The sequence below is a fragment of the Malus domestica genome, chromosome 15 (genome assembly GCF_042453785.1).
Source record: "Malus domestica chromosome 15, GDT2T_hap1".
Classification (NCBI taxonomy): Eukaryota; Viridiplantae; Streptophyta; class Magnoliopsida; order Rosales; family Rosaceae; genus Malus; species Malus domestica.
The window spans coordinates 38,946,499-38,955,364 of NC_091675.1; the positions used below are offsets into that span (position 1 = coordinate 38,946,499).

The 8,866-nt window shown below is 35.8% G+C and overlaps 1 long non-coding RNA gene across 1 annotated transcript; it reads left to right on the forward strand.

The window, feature by feature from the left end:
• The first annotated feature begins 6,375 nt into the window (after positions 1-6,375).
• LOC139192462 (uncharacterized) lies at positions 6,376-8,065 on the forward strand. Its single transcript, XR_011576635.1, has 3 exons — positions 6,376-6,533; positions 6,619-6,709; positions 6,826-8,065. It is a non-coding gene; the product is annotated as an uncharacterized lncRNA (long non-coding RNA).
• The last annotated feature ends 801 nt before the right edge of the window (positions 8,066-8,866 follow it).

Consider the following 8,866-nt stretch of genomic DNA (forward strand, 5'->3'; position numbering starts at 1 on the left):
AATAATCTGTGCATTCTTGTTTTCTAAAGTTGTTGCATGATCTCATTATTCTTTGCTTGGTTACTACTTAGAAGGCGTTTCATCATTTAGTTCCAAATGCTAGAACTCATGCCCATTTCATTCAAAGCATGCTATTGATTTGCATAACACATATTCAAGATGAAGTTGTGTAGTGACCACCACCAAAGCCAAATTGCCGTATATCCTACTTCATTATATGTTTAAGTTTAACCCCGTTGAGCCTTGTGTAGCCTATGTTCTTTGTTAACCCACACTATCCTCACCTAGCCTAGATTAGAACCATCCATACCCTTGTTCTTGAAGCATAGTAAAGCATGACTCAAAATGAATTCCTTTTTATTAAAGTATTGCAGAAAACAAGTGTGGGGGAAGTGATTCTTGTTGTGTGTGTGTGCCAAAATCCTTAATAAGGCACGGGTAGGAAAGAAAAAGAAAAAGAAAAATTCGTGAAAAATAGAATGAAAAGTTGTGAAAAAGAGCTTTAAAGTGTCGTTTGTTGAAGAAAGGGTCCAAAAACATTGAATTTGGCCCTAAATGTTGCATGAATCTTCCCTTTGTATTTAAAAGTTGATTCTGCATTCTAAAGTAAATTCCAAGTGTCGATTTCATTGCTTTGCTTGCTATCGCTTTAAGAACGTTTGTTACCCCTATCCTTCCTTTGTTAGCCATTACTCCCAAGCCCCGTTACAACCCTTGGCTTCTATCTTGAGTGTTATGTGTTTCAATTTGTGGAGTTTGAATTTGGTATGAGCATATGGTGTCACTGGTTCTCGCATCTAAGTAGTAGCATTCCATTCATGACATCATATTTAAACATGCTTATTAACTCCAGAAATTGCTTTCTTTGTTGTAACATGTGTGAGTACTAGTCTTTCATGTTTACATCAATCTTCTCACATATATCTAGTGTAGGGTGTGTAGTCAGAAAATGTGTGTGAAAATAAAGAGTATCTTGTAAGGAATTGAGAAAAGTCTCTAAGGCATGTTACTACATTCAAAAAATTGTTTTAATTGGTTAATTGTGAACTAGTAAGTAGTGACTGTGATTAAGTTTGTGCTTAAGTGTGAAGATAACCAAAATCTGTGGGAATGATGATTTTTAACATGTCATGTGCATTAAAAATCCCTGAGGCAAATGTTGGAAGGTTTAGGTTATGTTTTGTTGTTTCGTTTGTGTTGTTTTGCTCGAGGACTAGCAAAAGCTAAGTGATAAGCTCATATTTATATATATTTTACATCAAATTCACTTGTCTTTTCTTAGTTAGTTCCTTATATTTTTGAGCTATTTACTTTGTTTTTGTGTTTTGTGGGATTTGTCAAGCAAATAAAAGAAAAATAGCACAAGTAGGATTTTTAGTAACAAATTCGTCAAAACTGCCTGTGCAGATCAGCTGACTTTGGAAGTAAGTTACGAACAGCTCAGAATGAATTAGAGAATGACCCTTATATGCTTGGAAATCTACGGATGTCTATTTTCTGGAACATTTCGCGGATTGTTAATATCATTTTTCTAGAAGAAGTTATGGCCGTTTTAACACTGAAAGGTTTCTAAGACGCTGAGCAGTTTGTAACTGCATTGAAGGCAAAAAATCCAATAAAACTAGCAGCCAAAACTGATGCAGCCAAGAACAAGTCAGCAGACACATATTCAAATATCAGATGAAATGGAATTAAAAATGAGGATTAAGAGGGAGTAATTGGCATAAAGGCTACCTAAAGTGTTACAATTGTTTTACCACATTTCCTCTCACTTATTGTCATCACTAAATGGCTATTAGTGGGTGAGTTAAGCAGAAGAAAATGATGCAGCAAGAATGGGTTTAAAAGCAGCATTGGGAAGGAAGGAAGGGGGGAGGAGGCCTCGGTCGATTTCTTTCAGTTCTATCTTCTCAAACTCATGTCTATCTTTTGTTTTAACTTAAGGATTGTGTATAACTAAATTTTTAGTAGTTAGGGGCTGTTTTGAAGCCCCGAATATGATTGCAATTTTGTTATGACATTTCGTTGAATTACTTTTATGAATGGATGAAAATTGGTTCACTACTTGTCTCATTGATGAATTCTTTATTTGTTTTCTATGGATGCATACGTAGTAAGCATATCTAGGATTCTAATGCTATGAATATGTGTGTGCCTGCCCTTGTCGAATGAGGACCTACATATATTCTAGAGTAGTACTTGTTAATTGCGATTAACATGTGAACCAATTTCTAGGATAAGTAAGACAACGCCAGTACTGACGATGCCTTGTGATGACTCAAACTCTTTTCGTTCTTAATGATTTCTACTTGTTAAATCTATGAACACGCCATTCTAGATTGCATGCTAGGGACTAAGTTAAGTTGAAAACGCCATTCTCTTAACATACTACGTAAGAAAGAGTAATAGGAATTTGAATGAAACATAACATGTTTGCATGATTATTTGGTGGTGGATAGCAATTCCCCTAACTCGTTTTTCTTAATTTGTGAACTACTTAAAATTTGTTTCTATCCTGTTCTTGTTCGATTTAATTTAAATAGCAAATCAACTCCAAAAATCACAAACATTTGTGTGAGTGTAGCTCTGTGTGTCTAGTATCTGCATATAAAATTTCGTAGACTTTAGATAAGTATTAGTCGGTCTAATAATTATTTTTCGGTGGCTGGTCAGTAAGGACAGCAACCAGTTTTTGTAACATTTTAAGTAGTTAGATAAAACAATCTTCTGCGGGAAAGACCCTTATTTTCATATGCTACAATTGACAAATCTTAGTGTTAATAAGGAAAATCAATAGGATATTTGTGTGCTACTTTATAGTGTGCTTTTAATCCTATCAAATTTTTGGCGCCGTGTCGCCGGGGATTGTTATTTCTAATTACTTATTTCTCTATTGTTTTATTTTCTTGTCTAATTAGTGTTTTTGTTTTTGTGTTAGGTACTCTTCGTAGTATATGCATACTCGAAGATCCAAGAACCATCTCCCCTTGGATGATTACTCTTGGTATCGTCTGGCTGCGGACGTAAAAGCAAGCGCTTATTAGGAGGCAACCCAATATTTCTATTCATTGTCTTTTTATGTCATTTTCAATTTTCCGTTTGTTTTTGTTTTCTGAATTTTCTTGCATGCTAAACTGAATTATTTCTTATCTTTGTAGGAAAATTTGATCGTGTCCACCATTGGAGTTGATTGCATAATTGGAGTTTGGGGGTCATCGCTTGATTTTACTGCAAATTGGGGAAGTTTTCAGTCCAAATGCTTTATTTTGTTTGTTTTTATTTTATTTTATTTTTATTTTATGCATTAATGTGTTTTTTTTTTGACATTGGGGACAATGTCCAGTTTAGGTTTGGGGGTAAGGATTGAAAAAATGACCAAATTGAAAATTTTCGTACCTTCGACTAAGAACTGGTTTGATTTGTTTCCGTGTTGTTTCTTTTTGTTTTCTTAATTAGTTTTGTTTACTTTAAAAAAACCAAAAAAAAAAAAAACATTCAGAAAATTTGAAAATCCAAAAAAATAGTCTTATTTTCCTTATTGTTTTGAAGTAGATTTTGTTAGTTTCCCGACCCAATGATATAATTTGATTGAATTTGAACCACGGTGATCAAGAACTTAGTAAGCATGTGTTGTGTGAAATTCCTTATTCTCTTGTTAGCCTTGTACATGTTTAATCATCTTTGAAAAACCAAATGCACATAGCCTTGTTGATGTGAAACTAAAGCATGACTTAAAGCTTCAAATGTGAATATAGTGACCATATACAACCTATGTGAGTTTTTGAGCCTATTGAAAGTGTGTGCATTTTTCATACACTCATATTCTTTCATGTGTGATGAACTTATGTGAATTACATCTCTAGAACTTGCGTAACGATCTTTCGAAATGTTTGTCATTTGATTGCATGAACTTGAAAAGGATAGAGGCATTAGATTTATCACCATGGCTCAAATAAGCATGTTTCCTAAAGAGAAATGATATCATTAGATTGCCGATTTGAGCCGTATATATTGAGCCTTTTATTTCTTATCACCCGATATGTCTACCCTTATACCTTAAACATTTTTCCTTACCCTTTCCAAGCTAGCTAGTGAGCAATGTGAGATTGTCTTATGAGAAATATTTGTGAAGTACTTTGAAGGAGTTTGGAAAAAGAATAAGTGTGGGGGTATTTCATGTTTGTATTTAGTTATGTGCAAAATTGGTTCCAAAAAAAAAAAAAAAAAAAAAAAAAAAAAGAAAATTGTATACAAAGAAAATAAAAAGTTTTTTTTTTAAGTTTCAATTTAGGGGTGTGGTTGGAGGTATTAGGGGAATTTGATAGGAGCATATTTATGCGGCTTAGTTAGCTTGTTCTTGTGCATTTATGTTGTTATTTCTTAGTCAATTATGTATTTTTATGCTATTTTCGTGTGTTTGTAGGTCCTAATAACAAAATTGGCAAGAAAGTGCATTTTAGTGCATGTTGGAGCATTTTTGAGCCAAGTCAGCATATGTGTGTGCAAATGAAACCAAGGAAACACACACACATGGGCAAAGAGAAAAGCACACATGGACAGCTTGGCATGGGCAGAAAATAGGTGGATTAGTGGCTGATATGATGAAGATGTGTGTGTAAATGCAAAGGTAAATGATAGGAGCATATTTATGCGACTTAGTTGGCTTGTTTTTGTGCATTTATGTCGTGTTTCCTTAGTTATTTTAATGTTTAAAGTCATTTTCATGTGTTTTCAGACTCTAAGTACAAAGTATGCAAGAAGATGCATTTTGGAGGCCTTTGGAGCATGTTTCGGGCTTGGAATGGATAGCAAATGCATGGGCCAAGTGGATGGACGAATTTGAGAACTAAAGAGGCCAAGAATATGAAGAATTATGGTCCAAAAGATGAAGAAAACAGCCCAAAAATCTGTCACCCCAACTTGCATTCCTTGCCATGCAAACCACATAGAATTCCCTTTGGATTCCATGCCATGCTTGATCACTCTTGTCCCCTACATAATTTCTAATTTCATGCTTCAATTCATTTAATTATTACACTCAATTGCTTGATACCTCTTTGTTGAGCAAAAATTGTACATAATATGTAAACAAATAATTCACTCGACACAATTTCACCCTCGTTCAGTTTTCCGAAGAGGGTTTTATTAATTCGAGTTCGACCCATTCTAGGCTACACGCCTATTAATTACAATCTTTCTTTTGGGAAAGAAATACCCTTTGATTCCAATTTGAATAAAAATGTAACTTGAGGAATTTGATGTTTGTTTGATTTTGTGACTGCACCTAGGTCGAATCCTAGATTGCCTACGTACCCTCTTGAGGGATCAAGTCACTCGTAGTTCAAGTATTTGTTGAGATTTGATGCCTTGTGCAGTTTCAACTCGTGCAGGCAAGGAGCATAGTGCCTTATGCAGTTTTAGCTCATGCGGGCAAGGAGCATTTGAAAATTTGATATGGCTTCATGCCATTTGAGACTTTGATACGGCTTCATGCCCTTTGAAAACTTTTCTTTGGCTTCGTGCCATTTTGATATTTGATGGTGGGAGTGAATTTAGTTTAATAAACCAGGGATTCGTTTCGACTTCACGGTTGCGTCTAAAACTTGATATTAGACTGCCTACGTATCCTTAACAGAATCAAACCGGCGTAGTTCGTTACTTGATTTCATGGTTGTGTCTGAAAATTGATATCAAACTGCCTACGTATCCTTAACGGAATCAAACCAGCGTAGTTCATAATCTTGAATGACTTTTGAAGCGACTTTATGCCTTCGAGTTTTGACGAGGCTTTGTACCATTTTGAGATTTGATACGGCTTCGTGCCATTTGACTTCTTCAAGAATTTTATGGGAGCTTGATCCATGTATTTATTATTTTTTCGCTTTGAGATGGTTTGTGTCCACAGTGTTTGGAATGATTTGTGTTGTCATTGTCTCTGTGCTTATACTGCAAGTTTCGTTGAATTGGATCCAACTTAATGGGTGCTTGAATCTACAAAGTCCACTTTGGTGAAAACAAAATGATAGACTCACAGCTTAGCTTCCATTAGTTTACTGAAAAGCTTCTTTCATACTTTATCTTTGTTTGACTTTTCCTCACGGTTATCAATTCCATCCTATTTGAAATAGGACTTTTTGAAACCTTGAAATAGAACTTTTTGAAACTTTGAAATAAGACTTTTTGATATTTTGAAAGAATGAAAGGTCGGCCCCCTTGTTTTTTTTCTTACTTTTCTGGGACCTTTTGTCAGTTTTGTCTTCTTATTTACATTCTGAATAAAGCCCATAATTTTGAGGGGTGCAGTGACTTTCTTTTTCTCTCCACGTGAGCCTATTCCCATGTGAGGTACAGAGTATTTATTCCCCCCCTTTCCACGAAGTGCCCTCAACATTCCTTCTCTCTTTAGCTCTGAAACCTGGTGGTTTCCCTCCGGAAACAAAAAGCTAATCCGATATATTTGGGTTCCCGTGGATTCCGTTACGTTTCGGACTTATATTTGGATTGGGTATCTGTTGATTTCAGAGTAAAAATGGGTAAGGTTTGTTGGAGCTCAGATTCTTTGTTCAAATTTCTTCAATTTTACCACCATTTCTCTTTAAATCGCAAACCCATTTACAGGTCACAAAAGCTTTCACCTTTTCTGCTGCCTTGTTCTTTGCCATTTTTGTTTGTTCTTCTCTTTGTGGATCAAAAGCTCACCACTTTGCAGGTGATTCCTTTAAATAGGTTACCCATTTTCATTTTTTTTCATATTCTGGATCTGCTTATGTATTTGGAGTGACATAAAGTTCTAACTGTGATGAACTTGTCAATTCTTTTGTGCAGGCGTCCCGGGCAACGACATCTCTTTGATTGGTTGTTGGACAAAACCATTTTGCAGCCCCGAGTTAGTTGAAGACAACTGTTGATTTATGGCTCCAAAGGTGAAAGTTTGCATCTTTAAGTTCGTAGTAATGCACTCCTCGTATATGCTGTATTTTGAATGAGTTTTGATGTATTTAGAGTGTAAGTATTCGCTGGCATTTCTGTTTCCACAGGGGAAATTATTTGACTGGTCTTGACAATGGGGATTTGGACACACTTTTTTGTGTTCCCATTCGTATTTCGTCTTGAATACTTGCCATTATTTTCTAATTAACACTTGTACAAAGTAATGCTTTTCCCAAAATCTTTTGTAGTTTTGACTTGTCTTCTAGTCCATTGGGTGTTTTGCCATGTGAATGAGTTTTCTAAATAATTTGGCAGCAAGCTTCTCCTTCTTTGTAGACTTGGGACAACAAGTGTTTAATATAAAGGCTTTGAACCTTCTCTTTTTTTTGTCCCATCTTCTCGTGGCAAAGAAGGCTTTGAACCTTCTTTTAAATGTTTGTGACAGAAAAGCAGGTGAGAAATTTTGACATGATGAAAACACTCTGTTCTTTCTTCACGTGACAAAGAAGGCTTTGAACCTTCTTTTAGCTGTTTATTCAAAGATTGGGAAATTTCCTTTCTTTCCTTTTTGTCTTGTAGTAGTCTTTGGTCAAGAGTTGTGTTTGAAAAACTTTTCTTCTTGTGGAATTGGACCAAGCAGGAGTCGGTCAAGGGGAGCAAAAGTTGCATTTTGCTTCTTTTCCCTTGTTTATTTTGTCCACAAATGCATCTGTTTTCTCATTGGACCGCAAAGAATGACTTTCATTAGACCTTGATTGGAACTTCACGGGGTGGTCTAGGCCACCCCGAAGAAATTCATGGGATTCTGGCAGCGGCGAGGAGCGGAGCTCTTTTGCGTTTTTGTTCTCTTCAGATTTAGACAAAAAGAAAACATGTGGCTGCTGCCATTTTTTTTTTACTACTTTGTGTTGTTTTTGCAGGTATAGAAGAGTAGTCGGACTACCATTTAAGAAACCTTCCATGCATAAAAAACCTTTTCCGGCAGTTTTCTTGTATAAACTGAAAGTTACTAGTTCTGAGTGTTTGGTTATGCACCCTTTTTCTTTACTTCCATCTGCAACACAACATTGAACTAGAGAAATAAAAATAAATTAATAGAACTTATTTCATACCTGGTAATGAATGTTCTTCTTTTTTTTGATCTTGACTCGAATGCACGAATGATCGGTCTCTTTGTTCTCTTTTCTGGCAGCAGTTCGTTGCCTTTTGATATTTCTCTCAAAGTTGCTTTTATTTTCTGCAGAGTTTCCCCTTCCTTTTTTCTGTCTGTCCTTTTTTTTTTTGTTGCAGGTGATGCCTATTTATAGGCATCATATGAGAGTTCTAGAGCTTGTTACGTGGGGGGAGAGGTAGAGGCCATGACCTCCTGCCACTTTCTGTTAACCACCATTTCTGACTCCACGTTCCTTTTTGTTTGCAGAAAATGGGGAGCACCTGTATTTTTTTTCTTTTGTGTACGTTACTTCCCCCCTTTTGTAGGAGAAAATAAATTTTTTATTTATTTCTGAATGTTTTTGTGGGTAAAGCCCATCCTCATCCTTTGGGCTTGGATTACACCTTGTAGTTTGACCCAATTTGTGTGGACTCTATTTTTTCATATGTTTATTATTTTTTTTGTTCAACACTCTTGTTCCCTTCACTCATTAGATTTTAGACAACATTTCCATCCATTACATGCACCAATTGATGCTCCATCATTCACATTTGGAATCCCATGCCTTGTGTACCACATGTTGCTGCACCTTTGACCCATTTATTGACACATTTTCACCTCCCTTTCCATCTCTATGCAATGTACACAATCATTCATGCCCCCTAGCTACAAGACCACTCCATTTTACCCTTCACACTTTGCATCATCACTTCATTTTCACCCTTGGACCATTGCACACCACACACACAAATTGCCATGCATTTCATCCTTAACCTAACCTGA